Source organism: Podarcis melisellensis (assembly GCF_964234715.1).
Source record: "Podarcis melisellensis genome assembly, chromosome: W".
Lineage (NCBI taxonomy): Eukaryota > Metazoa > Chordata > Lepidosauria > Squamata > Lacertidae > Podarcis > Podarcis melisellensis.
In genome coordinates, this window is record NC_138535.1 from 15,177,683 (window position 1) to 15,195,420 (window position 17,738).

General features: G+C 51.5%; 1 long non-coding RNA gene across 1 annotated transcript; it reads right to left on the bottom strand.

Annotated features, from left to right (window-relative positions):
- Nucleotides 1-3,058: 3,058 nt before the first annotated feature.
- On the bottom strand, nucleotides 3,059-5,965 carry LOC309361197. The gene is made up of 2 exons (XR_014164389.1): nucleotides 4,820-5,965; nucleotides 3,059-4,353 (listed from the first exon to the last, which is right to left on the bottom strand). It is a non-coding gene; the product is annotated as an uncharacterized lncRNA (long non-coding RNA).
- Between the last annotated feature and the right edge of the window lie 11,773 nt (nucleotides 5,966-17,738).

A 17,738-nucleotide genomic window follows, 5' to 3' on the forward strand; every position in this document is an offset into this window, starting at 1 on the left:
GCACACTCTTTCAGCAGAATTCACACAGCAAAAGTTGCACAGCAGGAGAGCATATTTAGAAGTTTATTCGACGTTGGACAGAACAAAGAAAAGCATGACCGCCTGCTAGCGTGTTCAGGCACAGAGAGAAAACGAAAGCAATAGCAAACATAAACATCCTGTGAACAGGAAATACGCAGACTCTGACTCACACAGCCTGCTCCCTTTTAAGGTGGAACGGAAATATCCTAACAGTAACTTCTGTTAATAGCTCCAAAAAGGTATTTGAACCTTTAAGTTTAACAAAAGATCCAGGCTTTGGATTCAAAGGATGCTGAGCCATGGTTAACTGCCATGAAGGCTGAGCTTGATTCCTTAGAGAGGAACAAAACATGGGAGCTAGTTCCAGTAGTTCCGGGAATGAAACTGCTTGGAAGCAAATGGGTCTTCAAAGCGAAGACAGATCAAAATGGCAAGATAGTCAGACGCAAAGCCAGATTGGTAGCCAGAGGTTTTTCACAGGTACCAGGAGAAGACTATCACGAGACCTACTCACCCACCCATAGTTGGCGCAGGCGCGAAATGTCTCCCTTGCTTTCCACAAACAAGCGCAGTCCAGAAACGCAATGCAGGCGCAGCAAGTCGTTTGGTGGTTCACCAGATGCCAGGGAGTCACAGGCAGAATCCAGCATGTCTGGGTCAGAGGGTGAGTCTGGCATCATTGATGTTTCCTATTTAAACTCACCACTGCAGGAGGAGATCTACATGTTACCTCCACCAGGGTTTGAGGATGACAAACCAGGTCTGGTATGGAGACTGCACCGTTCCATTTATGGCTTGAAGCAATCAGCCGGAAATTGGAATTTATGTCTCAACAAAGCTCTGGGGAAGCTAGGGTTCCAGAAGAGTCTGGCAGACAGCTGTCTGCACCTGAAGAGGACAGGCCAGCAGCAGGAACTGGTTCTTATCTTTGTTGATGACATTGTATTTGTTGCCAGGACAGGTAAACAGGTGCAGGAGTTTGCAAGGAAGCTGAAGCAGCAGAATCAGGCCAATTTAACGCCCGGACCAAGCATTTGGACATACAGTTCAAAAACGTGTGTGAGAGCGTTAGGACAAACGTGATCAAACTGAGGTATTGTCCTAGCGAAGATAACCTTGCTGATGGTTTTACCAAGCCCTTAGATTTCCAGAAGCACAGAGAGTTCTGTGAGGGACTAACATGGGTTGAACTATTTGTACATTTGCACCCAGGAATTTGAGAACGAGAGGGGGTGTTGTGGTTCTGGACAGTCAGGAGTTAACACTCCAGGAGCGTTCTTATCAACTGGGTGCACTGCCCACATGATCCGTGCTTTTTTCCTTTGATCTGTCCTCTGTGGGGGCTGAGCTCTCTCTGGAGAGCAGTCTGTCTGAGAATGTGAGCAAGGTCGTTTCATTTTTGTTAAGAGGCAGAAAGCTGCGAACATGCAGCTAGATTCTGTAGGTTTGCTACTAAATAAAGAGTTTTAGATTAGAAGCACTGCTGTCAAGCTGAGTTATTCAACACAGACAAGCCATTTTATGCTGCATGTGAACTCTGCTATTGATAACAAAACAGTGTGAGATTCAGAAAGGAACAAGACAAGGATGCCCGTTATCACCACTTTTATGTATTATGGTCCTGGAAGTTTTAGCAAGGAATATTAGACAGGATAAAGAAATAGTAGGTATTAGGAAAGGTAAACATGAATATAAATTAATATATATATAAACATGAATATAAATTACTCCCTGCGGTATCGGGAGTCCAGAATGCGTTCCACCTCGTACTCAGGCTCCCCCTGAACCAAAACTGGCTGCGGTCGGGGATGGTTCGGGTGGAACTCGTCGGGTGGGGCCACCGGACTCAGAAGAGACCTGTGGAAGACCAGGTGAACCTTCAGGGTTGCGGGCAACCGGAGACGGAATGCCACAGGCGAGATCTGGTCCACGATAGGAAACGGGCCGGTGAAACGGGTGTCCAGTTTCCGCGAAGGTCGAGAAGGGTGGAGGTGGCGAGTGGAGAGCCATACCAGGTCACCGACGTGGAGTTCCGGCCCCACCTGGCGGTGGCGGTCGGCCTGTGCCTTGTACGCTTCCTTGGCCTGGTGCAGTTGCTCCATCAATAGCTGTTGCTGGGACTGGAGCTCCGTCACCGCAGGGACCGTGGATGCCGGCAGCACATGCGGAAACAGCCGTGGATGATAACCGTAACTGGCCTGGAACGGGGTCTGCTGGGTGGATGCATTCACCACGTTGTTGTAGGCGAACTCCGCCAATGCTAGGTGGTCGACCCAGTCATCCTGCTGGTAGCTGCAGTAACACCGGAGGTACTGCTCCAGCACCGCGTTTGCCCGTTCTGTCTGGCCATCGGTCTGTGGGTGGTAGGCTGATGAGAGACAGGCCTCTGTCCCGAGGGTCTGGTGCAATGCTCGCCAGAACCGGGATGTGAACTGAACGCCCCGGTCGGACACCACACACTCAGGTAGGCCATGCAGGCGGAAGACATGCTGAAGGTACAGCTGAGCGGTTTCCTTAGCTGTGGGTACGGATAGGCAGGGGGCACAGTGCACCATCTTAGTGAAATGGTCAGAGAAAACTAGAAGGCAGGTACAGCCACGAGACGGGGGTAAGTCCACTACAAAGTCCAGCGAAACCATGTGCCAAGGACGTGGTGGGACTGACAATGGCTGAAGTAGGCTGGGGGGTCGCCCGGTAGGGACCTTGGCCCGCCGACAGACATCACAACCAGCGACGTAGCGAGCCACGTCAGCCTTCAGGCGGGGCCACCAAAACTCACGGCTTACCAGATGGGTGGTCCGATACCGCCCAAAGTGTCCCGCTGCCGGGGCATCATGGGTCATCCGGAGAACCTCAGCCCACAGTGGCCCTGGTGGGATGTACAGGCGACCGTGGTGCAGCAGAAGGCCCTGATGCAATCATGGAACTTTGAAGTGTCAGGCATAGCCCTATTGGCTTTAGCCCAAACGTAGCAGAGTTTTCCTGCACAGCGAAGAAGCTAGTTGCGGCAGTAATGACTAGTCAGCTAGACTCAGAATAACTATTTACAGGATTTATTAAAAGGAGAAAATAAAACCAGCAGAGTTTCTGCATACAAATAAAAGCAAAATAAATCCTCTCTTTCTCTCTCTCTCAAAACCATACACAGCACTTCTACTCCTAACACACCTCACATCAAACTGAGCTAGCAATCCCTAGTTAAGAGTTGAATGCTGGTCGTTAACCAATCAGAGTAAGCAGTTTCTAGGTCAAGCTGACCTGGGCTTTCTGCCAAGAGTAAATTGACACTGCCTTGAGTTAATTGTTTGAAGCCAGAATCTGCAAGTTTCCCATGAGAATCAATTAACAGAAACTGAACACCCCTTCACAGATTCTGCTGGACAATTAACATCAAATACACCTATGTAGAAGATCATTTTTCCAGCAAACCTAAACCCTTGCACATTCGCTTGTTCTTTACCTTTGCCAATGGTTTAGTTAACACATCTGCTACATTTTCTTCACTTGATACATAAGTACAGGTGATTATATTGTCTTGTACACAGCAACGCACATTTTGGTATTTTACAGAGATATGTTTAGAACGTGATTTGAAACCCTCTGTTTTACTTAAAGTTATACAAGCTTGATTATCAATGTAAACTTGTACTGGTTCTCCACAATTTACATTTAAATCTGCTAACAAATGCTTGAAATAAATCACCTCGTTGCACAATTCACTCAATGCGGCGTACTCTGATTCCGTTGATGACACACTTACAACGTCTTGCTTGCGTGACCGCCAGCTGATTAAAGCTCCACCGACCATTATGACTAGTCCTGTGACAGATTTTCTATCCGGCAAGTTTCCCCAATCACTATCACAGTAGCAACTCAACGTTTCATCCTCTGAAGAATTTAATTGTAACATATAGCCAATTGTCTGTTTGAGGTATCTCAGAACTTGTTTTACCCCTTTCCAGGCATTTAGTGTGGGTTTTGAGACCAATCTACTTAATATGCCTACTGCGTAGCTAATATCAGGTCTGGACCATTGTGCTAGATACAATAAACTTCCAATTACAGAATGATATACATCAGGATGTTCAAATTCAGGACTCTCATCTGTATGAAGTGTTTTTATGAAACCTGGATCCATAGGCACCACTGCCCCTTTGCAATCCTGCATCCTGTATGTAGTCAGTAGTTGTTTAACTTTGTTCTGCTGACTAATTAGGCAGCTGCCATCTTGGGCCCAGCACACTTCCAACCCTAGATATGTCCTAACCGGGCCTAAGTCTTTCACTTTGAACTTACTGGACAATTGTTTGGCAAACCTCTTAGTTTGTTTATCTGTTTTGCAGGCATACAATACATCATCTACATAGATCAGACAAAACTCTTGATCACTGCCTGTACCACGTACATAAACACAATTGTCAGCTGTACTCTGCTTGAAACCAAATGACACTAAGGCCTCATGGAAACATTTGTTCCAAGATCTTGCAGCCTGTTTGAGACCATATAGAGCTTTGTTTAATTTCAACACTCTATTGGAACCTGTCTCATAACCAGGCGGTTCGGCTAGATACAGGTCTTCTGATATTGATGCATGTAAATATGCGGTCTGGATATCAAAATGGTTTAACAGGAGTTCTCCCTTTGCTCCAAGCGTTAGAATCAGCCTTACACTGTCCCCCTTAGCAGTAGGGGAAAAAGTCTCGTCATAATCTTTTCCAGGCCTCTGAGAGTATCCTTGTGCCACTAAACGAGCTTTGTATTTGTACTCTCCTGTCACCAGAGGTTTAAGTTTGTACACCCACCTGCAGCCTACAATCTTTGCCCCCTCAGGCGCTGCTACTAGTGTAAAGACCTTGTGCTCATTCAGAGAGGACATCTCTTCCTCCATTGCCTGTTTCCAGAGGTCTGCCTCCTCTTTTGGTAACTTTAACACCTCCTGAAAACTCTTGGGTTCTGCAATCACACTAAAAACATTTGCAGTATCAGGAGAAAAACGCACTGGAGGCACTCCTTTGTTTTGTCTTTTAGATCTTCTGGGAGAAAATTTTTCTTCTGACCCACTTTCCTCCTCAGAACTACGACCTCTCTTTTGTTGCTTAGCAACTGGTCTCTGGCTAACTCCACTTTCTTGAGAGCTCTTATCTGAACTTTCCTCCCCCTCAGACTCTGACTCCCTGTGTCTACCTTCAGAGTCATGAAGCTCCTGGGAAGGTTCAAACCAAACCTCAGTATTGGCATGTAGTCTCTCCCAGCCACTATGTTCACAAAAACTGGCATTCCTGGAGATCACAATGCCATTTGTCCCTTCAGCAAAGCGGAAACCTTTTCCCAGCTCCTGGTAACCCACAAACACTAACTGTTTGGTCTTAGGATCTCCCTTCTTTCTCATTTGTTTTGGAATTAATACCCAGGCTTTTGATCCAAACACATGCAAATGGTCAATTTTGGGTTTTTTCTGAAACAATTTAAAGTACGGGGTTGTACCTATTGTTTGATGAAAGAGCCTGTTTTGGAGATAACACGCGGTGAGCATGCTCTCCCCCCAATAAGACATGGGCAAATCAGCATCATCAAGCATGGCAAACATCATATCTTGCAAAGATCTGTTTTTTCGCTCTGCAACACCATTCTCCTCTGGGGAAAAAGCGTTTGTTTTTCTATGCCCAATGCCACGCTTCTGTAACCAATCTCTAAAGGCATTTGACATAAATTCGCCACCTCTGTCCGTCTGAATCCTTCTGAGTTTAGTGGACAGAAATCTTTCCACAGATGCCACCCAGCCTTTAAACTTAGTGAACACGTCACCCTTATTCTTCATGGGAAAAACCCAAGAGTAACGCGTGGCGTCATCCACAATTGTTAATGAAAAACGCGATCCACCCCTGCTTACAGGAAATGGACCAATTACGTCCATGTGAACCAGCTGTAGCGGTGACTCACTAACTCTGTCACTTCTGGGGTAAGAGACTCTGAGGGTTTTAACCTTTTTACAAACATTACAATCAAGGTACTTCTTACAACTCTTTAAATCACCCCCATCAGCCAATTCAGACATTTTTAGTACACTTTTCCAGCAAGCATGCCCCATTTTCCTATGCAATAAGTGCACACAGTTGTCATGTATAGCTTTGTTATTCACTGCAGGCTGAGATTTACTGACTACTGCTGCAACTTGAGATCCTGCTTTAAGCCAAAACAAGCCTCCCTCTGACTTAGCAGTGCCTAAAATCTCACCAGCCTTCTTAATAATGCAACTGTCTCCTTCAAAATACACTTTAAACCCAGCTTTTAGCAAACAATCTACAGACATCAGATTGCTCCTTAATGAAGGCACACACAGTACATTTTGCAGGCATTCACGAAGACAAGGAACAAAAACTGCACCCCCTGAAATCACTTCGGAAGTACTTCCGTCTGCTAGAGCCACCTGGCTGCGCTGTGCTGAGTTCTTGGAAACAAACAAGTCATCTGAGTTTACAATGTGGCGAGATGCTCCCGAATCGACCACCCAGACCGCTTGTTTCTCATCAGCAATCTTGACCTCGCCGGTCACCAGCTGAGCCGACTGTTTTCGTTTGAAGAATTTCTTTTTCCACTGCTGCTGCTGATCTCGTCTCTGCTCCTGCACCGGCAACTGAGACTTGACCAACTCCGGACATTGTCGTTTTAGATGCGCTGAAGACCCACATCGGAAACAACGCCTAACAGCAAACGCTGACTCCTCACCGGTACGCTGCTTTTGCTTCACCTCTGGCACGGCATGAGAACTCCCTCCAAACCGCCCGCCTGTAGAAGCCTCTGCAGCAAACGACCTTTCTTGCCTCTTCTGCCATTCTTCAATCAAACGCCCAGTAACATAACTGACTGATAAATCACTCTCCTGTATGCCTTCTAGAGACAAAACTAAATTATCCCAGCTTTCCGGGAGAGAACTCAAAATAATAGCCACCTTCTCCTGCTGGTCTAACGCACAGTCTCTTTCCTGTAGCGCAGTAAACTTTAACTGTAAACTGTGTAGGTGTTCCTGCATTGTAACCCCAGGCTGTAACATTGCCTTGTACAATGCCTTGCGAATGAACAGCTTAGAGACCGCTGTCTCACGAACATGGAGTTCTTTAAGTGCTTGCCACACACCTCTAGCTGTCTTGATTCCGCTCACATACGGCAACTGGGAATCTTCCAGCCCCAAGACAATTGTGGCCCTTGCTCTTTGGTCTTTATCGAGGTCTTCATCATCAGGCTTCGCAGGAAACTTACTCACCACTTGCCAGAGACGATCCCTCTGCAGCACTGCCTGCATGCGTTCCGACCACAGCAAGTAATTGGAGTCATTCAGACGCTCAAAAGCCATCTGAACTGGTTGTGAGGCCATCTTGAGAGCGATGTCCCTGGAACCCGGAACCAGCTACTCACGACCACCGAGAGAGAGAACAGGAACCACAGCACCCAGCACTCACATGCTGCAGCTGTTGTCCTTCTGTCCGCTGCGTCACCAGCTCACCACGGTCAGGAACCAGCCAGGAACAACAACTTCTGGAACTACTGGAACCAACGCCGTTGATGCTGACACCACCGCAACTCAGGCTGGCAGCACAATGCCCATAACCTCATGGAACTTTGAAGTGTCAGGCATAGCCCTATTGGCTTTAGCCCAAACGTAGCAGAGTTTTCCTGCACAGCGAAGAAGCTAGTTGCGGCAGTAATGACTAGTCAGCTAGACTCAGAATAACTATTTACAGGATTTATTAAAAGGAGAAAATAAAACCAGCAGAGTTTCTGCATACAAATAAAAGCAAAATAAATCCTCTCTTTCTCTCTCTCTCAAAACCATACACAGCACTTCTACTCCTAACACACCTCACATCAAACTGAGCTAGCAATCCCTAGTTAAGAGTTGAATGCTGGTCGTTAACCAATCAGAGTAAGCAGTTTCTAGGTCAAGCTGACCTGGGCTTTCTGCCAAGAGTAAATTGACACTGCCTTGAGTTAATTGTTTGAAGCCAGAATCTGCAAGTTTCCCATGAGAATCAATTAACAGAAACTGAACATGCAAGACCAGCCCCGGATACTGAGGGCATGACCCTTCGGCCAGTTCCCAGAGTCGTTCCTGGGCCCAAGCGTCGACCCGCTGCTGTTCCCGCAGCTGAGCCTGCAGTGGCTCAGCCTCCTGAGTGGCCAGGAACGCAGCCGGTGGTAGGATCGTGGTGGGTACTGCTTGCTGTACCGTGTCTGCGTTGTCTTCAGGTTTCCGGGACAGGGCATCCGCCTTCTGGTTTTGGGAGCTAGGGATGTAGCGGATCCGGAACTGGAACCGGGAAAAGAACAACGCCCACCGGATCTGCCTTTGGTTCAGCTTGCGGGTGGTCTGGAGGTACTCCAGGTTCCGGTGATCGGTTCTCACCTCCACCGGGTGTTGTGCCCCCTCAAGATGGTGGTGCCAGACCTCAAAGGCCACCTTAATGGCCAGTAGCTCCCACTCCCACACAGTATAGTTACGCTCCGCTGGAAGGAGATGGCGGGAATAGAAGGCGCAGGGTAAGAGTGGCGCATCAGGTCCGTACTGCTGAGACAAGATGGCACCGAGAGCCGTACTGGAGGCATCGGTCTCTACCACAAAGGTCGAGAGGGATCAGGATGTTGCAAGATCGGCGCTCTCTGGAAACAGGCCTTCAACCCCTGAAACGCCTCCTCTGTCTCCTTGTCCCAGGAAAACGGTGACTTGGGGCGCAGTAGCCGGGTCAACGGGGTGGTGCGATGAGCATAATCTGCAATGAAGGTCCAGTAATAGTTGGCGAACCCCAGGAATCGCTGTAGGTCCTTGCGGTTCCGAGGTGCCGCCCATTCCTGAACCGCTGCCACCTTCCCAGGATCCATCTGCACCCCATCTGGAGAGAGCCGGTGACCAAGGAAGTCCACTGACCGCTGATGGAACTCGCACTTGCTGAGCTTCGCATACAGGCGGTGCTCCCACAAGCGCTGCAGCACGGTCCGGACATGACCCTCATGGCGAGCCGGGTCATGGGAGAAAACCAGAATGTCATCCAAGTACACCACCACGTACTTGTCTAGCAAGTCCTGGAACACGTGGTTGATGTACTGTTGGAACACAGCGGGCTCGTTGCACAATCCGAAGGGCATAACCAGGTATTCGAACTGCCCGTACCGGGTCCCGAATGCTGTCTTCCACTCATCCCCGGCTCGGATCCGAATTAAATTGTAGGCCCCCCGGAGGTCTAGCTTGGTGAACACCTGCGCCCCTTGCACCCGCTCCAGCAACTCCGAAATAAGGGGCAAGGGGTACCGGTCTGGGATGGTAATTTTGTTCAGGGCCCGGTAATCATGGCAAAGGCGAAGCTCCCCACATTTCTTCTTAACGAAGAGCACTGGCGCAGCGGTGGGCAAGGTAGAAGGCCTAATGAAACCACGCTCCAGGTTCTTGCGCAGGAAGTCCTGCAAAGCTTCACGCTCTGGCTCTGTTAGAGAGTATAAGCGACTCACCGGCAGGGGCGCTCCGGGCTGGAGGTCTATGCCGCAGTCAAAAGACTGATGCGGCGGCAGCTGGTCTGCCCCCCGTTCCTCGAACACGTCTTGGTAGTCCCGGTACTCGGCGGGGAGCGTGGATGCAGCCTCCTCAGTGGGTGCGGCTGCTAGCATCTCGGACCGAGCATGGGGACATGGGTCTGGGAAGTGCACAGTCCGATTGACCCAGTCAATCTGAACATTGTGAGCCTCCAGCCAGTCCATCCCGAGCACCGGGGGAACTGGGGCATGCAGGCAATGTCAAAAGTTCGCACCTCCCGGTGCTGCTGGAGACACAGGACCAAGGGCTGGGTCTCCCGAGTGACAGCACCCGAACGCAGGAGCCGTCCATCAATTGCCTCCACCTGTACTGGTTCTGGCTTGTTCTGAAGTGGCACCTGATGATGAGCGGCAAAGGCAGCATCCATATAGGAGCGGGTTGCCCCCGCATCTACCAGAGCGTGGGTAAGAATCCAGGGCCCAACTGGAGGGTAGAGACGCACCGGAACCATGAGATGTCGCAATTCCACTGGTGAGGGCCCCTCTTGCATGGTTTGGGACCCCAGGTTGCTAGGGCCTTCGGCTACCGAGGTTGGCGGTTTTCCTGCGACTGGCATCTTCTTGGGACAGGATCGGACGTAATGTCCACACCCACCTCAGTAAAGACACAGGTTCCCCTCCCGACGCCGCGTCTTCTCTGAGGGGGAGAGGCGAGGTCGCGCAGCCCTGAGCTGCGTTGGCTCGTCCGGCAACTCGGCTGTGGGCGTGGACCTGCTGGGAAGGACTGGAGCCAGGAGCCGGGGGTGCTGGCGGTCCCGGGCCTGGCGACGGTCCTCCAACCGATCGTCTATCTGCAGGCTCCGCTGAATAAGGGCGTCCAGCGTGGTGGGACGATCCATCATGGCCAACTGGTCCAGTATCTCGTCCGACAGTCCCTCAAGATACTGGTCCCGAAGTACAGAGTCATTCCAAGACAAGTCTTGCGCCAACAGCCGAAATTCCATGGTGTAGGCTTGCCCTGTTTCAAACGCCTAATTGCCCGGTTGGCTTGACTCTCCTGGGGGTTGCCGAATGCGGCCTCCAAATGGTTGCAAAACCCCATATAGTCTGTCAGCAAGGGGGAGTCTTGCCTGAGCAGCGGCAATGCACACTTGGCCGCCTGGTCCTTTAACAAACTGATCAAAAAGTGCACCTTGGTGTGGTCGTCAGGGAAGTTCTGGGCTCGCCCCTGTATATACAACTTGGCCTGGGCAAGGAACATGGGAAAGCTGGCCGGGGCCCCATCGAATTTCTCTGGCAAGGCCACTGGGTACTTGCCTGGAGCTGGGGCGTCGGCCACAGGAGCCGGTAGGGCATCCAACCGCTGCTGAAGTGCCATAACCGCATCGCTGAGCTGCTGCACGGTGTGAGTCAAGGCCTGGTTCTCCTGGGCCAATTCCACCAGCGCAGCTGCCTGGTCGGCCATGGCTTCTGGCTTTTCCCGAACGCACCCCAGCCAAAGGGGAGTGCGGGTGTGGCGGGAGCAAACTGTGCTGGCCCCCAGGGGAAGGTTACCGTTGGCGTAGTCAAAGTCCGGTCCTGGGTCACTAGCCTGGAAACAGTTCACAAGGAGCGGGGCGAGGTCCGAAGCAGAAAGCCGGGCGGGGACAGGAACACTGGAGGGTCAGGTCTGGGTCCGGGCAGGAACAGGTACTCAACAACGACGTTGCTCCCGCAACCTGGGACCGGGCTGACTGGCCTTTATCTTCTCTGAGGCCAGGGGCGGTCCCGGCCCCCAGGAGACCCACCTCTCCTGGCCTTAAGGCGAGCACTCCTCCTGGGAGAAACCAGTTCCCTTCGCCTCTCTGCCCTGAGCCTCTGCAGTTCAGGAGAGGCTGAAGGGTTACTGGGCCCAGGGGGAGACTCACCTGTAGGCACTGAGTCCTCAACCACCTCTGGAGCCAGAGTGGATTCACCTGGTGCCTGCTCCTGAGGATCCGGCACAGGTGCAGGCACTTCAGAATCAAGGCCCTGCCCCAGTTCAGCCGGCCCTGGAGGCGGGGACTCCTGTGCAGGCTGGGATTCCTCCGGTTCAGCCTCTGAATCGGATTCCCAGGCCATCACATGCTGGTTCGCAGCTGGTGAGCATTCATATCCCAACATCCTCCCCCATATGAGGCAAATTGAGCTGCGAAAACAAAGGCAGCATCTAGAGAAGAAAACAAACCGTTGTTATACACATAACATTCCCCTGTTGTTTCAGTTCCACCTTTGGAACTACCTGCCACTGGTTCCACCAGCGCAAACCTCTGGTTGCTTGTTTCCCAAGGAACTAGAGCTTCTGCTCTACCTTGGCTAGGAAGAATTGAGTTGCCCTTTGCAACTTCCAGGAGTGGCTTTGTCTCTGTCTTGGACAAACCTTGAACCTGGCTTGAGTTGTTAACTACAGCTACACATGCAGCAGCTGAGTTAGCAAACTCCTGAGAGTACCTTTTGGGTGGTATTCCCTTTGTGACTCTCTCAGACCTGCAAATGAGGTGCAGATCCTGTTTGCTGGCTGGTTCTTCCTTGGGACTTTTCGGAGAAACACGCCCAACAGTAAACAGTGGCTCTGTCAATTCCAGTTCAGCCTGAACCTGTGAAGGCCTGGACATTGTGTGTGAACCCTTCTCAATGACTGTGTCAGCAGAACTCTCTGAGCTCTCTGTGCTCTCATCATCACTCTCAGTATCAGAATACTCATCTGTATTGATATCAATGGGGAAAGTGTGGAGAACCCCTCTCTCCTCTCTTTCAGTGCTCTCTACAAACTTTGTGAGAATCACTTGATCAGACTCAGGCAGTACTACTCTGTAGTAACCCTTTTCATAACCCACAAAAATGTCCTTGGCACCCTTAATTCCCTGTGGTGTGTCCACACGCACATGAGACCCGGAAATTCTAAAGTGTTTAACTGAAGGTTTTCTGTGGAATAGTTTCTCAAAAGGAGAACTTTCCATACCTGCTGAAACCTGTCTTACCTACGTGTAAGAATACGCGTTCAGCGATTCAGCCCAGAACTCTTGGGGCAAACGTGAACTTAGCAGTTGAGCTTTCATGCCTTTCTGCAACTCTGTGTTCACTTTTACACACACACTCTTGTTCCATGAAGCTTCAGAGACAGCAATCTTATGATCTATCTCATGTTTCTCAAGGAAATCTTGAAAATCCTGTGAAACAAAAATTGGCTTTTCATCTGTGAAAAGACTTTCAACATTAGCATCATGAACAAATTTAACCTTATCACAAAATTCTCTGAACTTTGCTAAGGTTTCCTGTGGTTTCTGCAGCACATACTGAGAAAAATGATAAATAATTACAAGATAGAACTTTGCTTTGTCTCCAGAGGGCGGTAGAGGACCAATTACATCAGCATACACCCGCTAAAAAGCTTTGGTAACTGTAATGGTTATATGGGGTTGCTCGTGCGTAAGTTGCCGCCACTCCTGGCTAGGTAGCCTGGTTAAACCTTTCCTGACTGGACAGCACTTCACTTCGTGGCTGTTCAGTCGCTAGCAGCATCCGTCAGTGGGCGTTTCTGGAACTTCTTCCAGCAAAGAAGTTCTTTGACGCCAAGTCTACGCCTACTTTCCCTGCGGGGAAGTCTTCTGTGCAGGGTGGGTGTGGGTAGCAGAGGACCTGTGCTCTCCCCACTGGTCTCCAGCGAAGAGTCCTGGAGCCCCCTCTCCGATTCCCCCATCCGCCCCCCTTTATCCCTGATGTTACGCTGATTTCCTTCCCCAGCCGATGAGTTCCCTCTCTCCCTGCTGGGCCCTTCTCTGGCATCGCTTGGGAGCCCTGCCTCCACTTCTGGCTCCAATGTCAATTCCCTGACATCCACCTCCCCCCCAGGACCCCCTCCACCCCCGGCCCGACCTTTTGACCCAACTTTGTCCCTTTCCTCGGCTGACGATGCAGGGAATCCCCGGAAGGAGCTGTCGCCATCCTCTGAGGATTCAAACTCCGCTTCCCACCCGCTCCGATCTGTTCCCGCGGGGTGGCCCTCCCAGTCCGATTCCTCTTCCTCTGATGCCTCTCCTCCCTCCTCTTCAGAGGCAGGAAAACCCACAAAATCCTCTACATCATCTGTGGTTCCAAATTGCTCCTCCCAGAATCTTGCTAGTGGTTTAGGTTTATCTGGGAACAGGCTGTGGAACTCCTCCACAAGATACCCATATTGATGGCTTCCGCGGGAACCCACGTGTTTTCTGGCTCGGGTTCTCCCTCCCAAGCTACCAAGTACTCCACCTGGCGCCCTCGCCACCTTGAATCGAGTATTTCCGTGGCTTGGTTGTGGTGTTCCCTCTCCTCTACCTGCGGGTGTGCGGTGACTTCTCCCTCTCGCCCCGGGAATTCCCGCCCCTCCCTGTACGGTGAGAGTAGGGACCTATGGAACACCGGGTGTATTTTCATGCTGTCAGGCAACTTGAGCTTGAATGCCACGGGGTTCACCTGCTGTGTTACCTCAAAAGGTCCCAGCCGCCTTGGCCGCAACTTCTTGCACCCTCCCTTAAAAGGTAACCCTTGGGTTGACAACCACACCCGGTTTCCCACCCGTATGTTCTCCCCTTCCCGACGGTGCTTGTCTGCCTGCCTCTTGTAAATTTCCTTGGCCCGTTCCAAGTTCATCTTAAGTTGCTGGTGCAAGGCCTCCATTTCTTCCACAAACTGCTCTGCCGCAGGTACGCTCCCCCCTTCCTCCCCCCTCCCCGGGAAGGCCCTGGGGTGACACCCATAATTGGCCATGAACGGGCTCATTCTCGTGGACACATGTTTAGCGTTATTGTACGCAAATTCAGCCAGCGCTAGTTTCTCTACCCAATCGTTCTGTCTCTCGCTGACGTAGCAGCATAGGTATTGCTGGAGTATACTGTTCGCTCTTTCTGCTTGCCCGTTGGTTTCCGGGTGTCTCACCGTCGAGAAGCCCACCTCGACCTGCAGCAAGCTCATGAGCTTCCTCCAGAACCGGGAAGTAAATTGTTTCCCGCGATCTGAGATGAACCTCGAGGGAGCCCCATGCAGCCTGAAGATGTGATCTACAAACAACCTGGCTGTTTCCTCTGCCGTTACCGCATGTGAGCAAGCTATGAAATGGCACATTTTTGTCAGCAGATCGACTACTACCATGACTGCTGTCTTCCCCCTTGACTTGGGCAAATCTGTCATAAAATCTATGGATACCATCTCCCAGGGTCTTCCCGGCGTGGGTAAGGGTTCCAGTAACCCTGCGGGTGCAGCCCTCTCCCCCTTTGCCCTCTGGGGCATAAATTGCAAGCAGTTCGCGGTCACACACCATGTAGTTTTGCTCCGACTTGCTCAGCTTCCTCGAGAAAAAGGCGCACGGCCTCCAGCTCTACTGGGGCCCCGGCTCCAACAGTACCGCTCCGATGGCTCGTTCTGACGCGTCGTTCTCCAGCCTCATTGGCTTCTGCAGATCCACGTGCAGGAGCTGCTCTTCCGAAGCGAACGCCTTCTTCAGCCTTTTGAAGGATTGCTGGGCACTTTCTGTCCAGACGAACCTCTTTTTGCTACTGAGACAATCTGTGATGGGTGCTGTCAAGTGGGCGAAGTTCCTGATGAACTTCCGGTAGAAGTTGCTGAACCCTAGGAACCTCTGCACGTCCTTCCGGGTTTTGGGGTTCTTCCATTCCAGCACCGCCTGCACCTTGCTGGGGTCCATAGCTAGGCCCTTGTCTGACAACTTGTACCACAGAAACTCAACCTTTCTTTTCTGAAATTGGCATTTTTCCAGCTTGACCCACAACTGGTGCTTCTGCAGTCTCTTTAGCACTTCCCTGACGTCTCTGACATGTTGCTTCTCATTGTCAGAATAGATTAAGACGTCGTCCAAAAAGGCTACGCAGTTCTTGTACAGCAAGGACCCCAACACGTGGTGCATGAATGCTTGAAAGCAGGCGGAGCCCGACTGTAATCCAAATGGCATAACTAAGTACTCAAAGGCCCCCAGGGGGGTGAACATGGTGGTTTTCCATTCGTCCCCCTCCCTCATCCTAATCAAATTGTACGCTCCCCTGAGGTCCAGCTTGGTAAAGATTTTCCCCTGCCTCACCCGTGTTAAAATGTCATCAATCCTGGGCATTGGGAAGGTCACGGGTTCTGACACCAGGTTGATGGCCCGGTAGTCCACAACGAGCCTGGGCTGATTAGTATCTTTTTTGTCCACAAAGAACACCGGACTGCCCCCCACCGCCTTTGATTCTCTTATGAAACCTCTTTTCAGGTTCTTGTCAATAACGTCCCGCAACTCCTGCATTTCCCGGTCCGACATGGCATACAGCTTACCCACCGGCAGCTGAGCCCCTGGGAGTAAGTTGATTTGGCAGTCAAAGGGCCTATGGGGGGGTAGTCTATCCGCCTCCTTCTCGCTGAAGACCTCCTGCAGGTCAGCATATTGTGGTGGCACCTCCCCTTTTGGCTCCACAGCCATCCCAGCCACCCTGGCCACGGTCATCCTTGGGTCCCCCCCCCCCAGACAGTGTTCCAAGCAGTGAGCTGACCCAAAGGTGACCGTCCGCTGATGCCATGGCACTACTGGATCATGTAGTGCCAGCCAGCTCATCCCTGATATTATTGGGGGTCCTGCCAGTGTGGCTACGTGAAAGGCAATGGTCTCCGTGTGCCTGGAAACCCTCATTCTCACTGGTGGGGTCTGGTGCGTCACTTCCCCTCCCAGAAGTTCTCTACCATCGATGGTGGTCACTTGCAAGGGGAAATCCAGGGGCAGCAGCTGGAGTTGGTGCTCCAGAGCGAAGTCCTTGCTGAAGAAATTGCAGGAGCTGCCTGAATCCAGCAACCCCTTCACCTTGACAGGGTCCCATTTGGGAGTTCTAGCACCACTTCTATGGCTATAGCTGCCTTGGGGGGGTCTGGCTGGGGCACTTCTATTGGTTGCTGGCCTGGCTGCTGTGCCCGCTGACTGGCAGCCAAGTGTTGGCGTTTCCCTGCGCCTGCCCCTTTCCCCCCTCCTCCTCACAGCCAGCGGCTCCCACCATCCCTTGCCATGCCTTTCTTTGAGGGCAGACCATGGCAAAATGTCCTGGCCGTTGGCAGAGGAAACACTTCTTGGTGGTTTTCCAATCCTTTTCCTCCTTCTTGCGACCTTCACTGGAGTTTGAAACCTCTTGCGCGCGTGCGCCATCTATTTCCATTGGCTCAGCCGGCTGGGAAGGCTGCCTCGGCATTTCAGGAATGCGGTAGTCATGGCAACGTTCCCCTCTCCCTTCGCGCTTCTCCTGAGCCCGCGCTTCCTGTCGTACTCCAATCGCAAGCACAGCCTTGGTCAGCTGATCCATCGACTGCGGGCGGGGCGCGCGGGAAAGCTCGTCCTTCACCGTTGGGGACAACCCCTCCTCAAACAACATTTGAATGGGTTCAGAGTCCAGATCCCACCCGAGCTGGTGGATCAGCATCGCAAAACGCGACCAGTAGTCTCTAACTGATTGGCTCCCCTGCTTGCACCCCATCCATTCCCATCGAGTCACATTTTGCTCCACTTCACTGGAATACATTGCATCCATCGCCTGAAAAAAATTCCTAAGGTCCTTCAAGGCAGCATTTTGCATCGCCATTAGGGGCCTGATCCATTCCCGGGCCCCATCCTGTAGATGCCCGACAATATAGGCTACCCTTTCTCCATCATCAGCAAAGTCATTATGCTGCAGTTCCAAAGCGTACTCTATTTCCGTTCGGAACGCGTTATAGTCCTGGGGCTTCCCCCCAAACTTGTGTACCAGTCCCGGTACCTTCCTTGCGATGGGGGTGGGTCTGACCTGTGCATCCTGAGTCCGCCTTTCGTCTAGCCGCGCCGTCAGCAGAGCCACATGCTGTTCCAAATCTCGGTTCCTCTCCACCAGATTTTGCACTCCAGCTGCTTGCTCCGTGGCGCCGGCTCCTCCGGTTTGGCTCATGGTGCTGCCTGCCTGTCGCTGTGCACAAGCAACCTCAGGGACTGACGGATTGCTGTAATGGTTATATGGGGTTGCTCATGCGTAAGTTGCCGCCACTCCCGGCTAGGTAGCCTGGTTAAACCTTTCCTGGCTGGACAGCCCTTCACTTCGTGGCTGTTCAGTCGCTAGCAGCATCCGTCAGTGGGCGTTTCTTGAACTTCTTCCAGCAAAGAAGTTCTTTGACGCCAAGTCTACGCCTACTTTCCCTGCGCG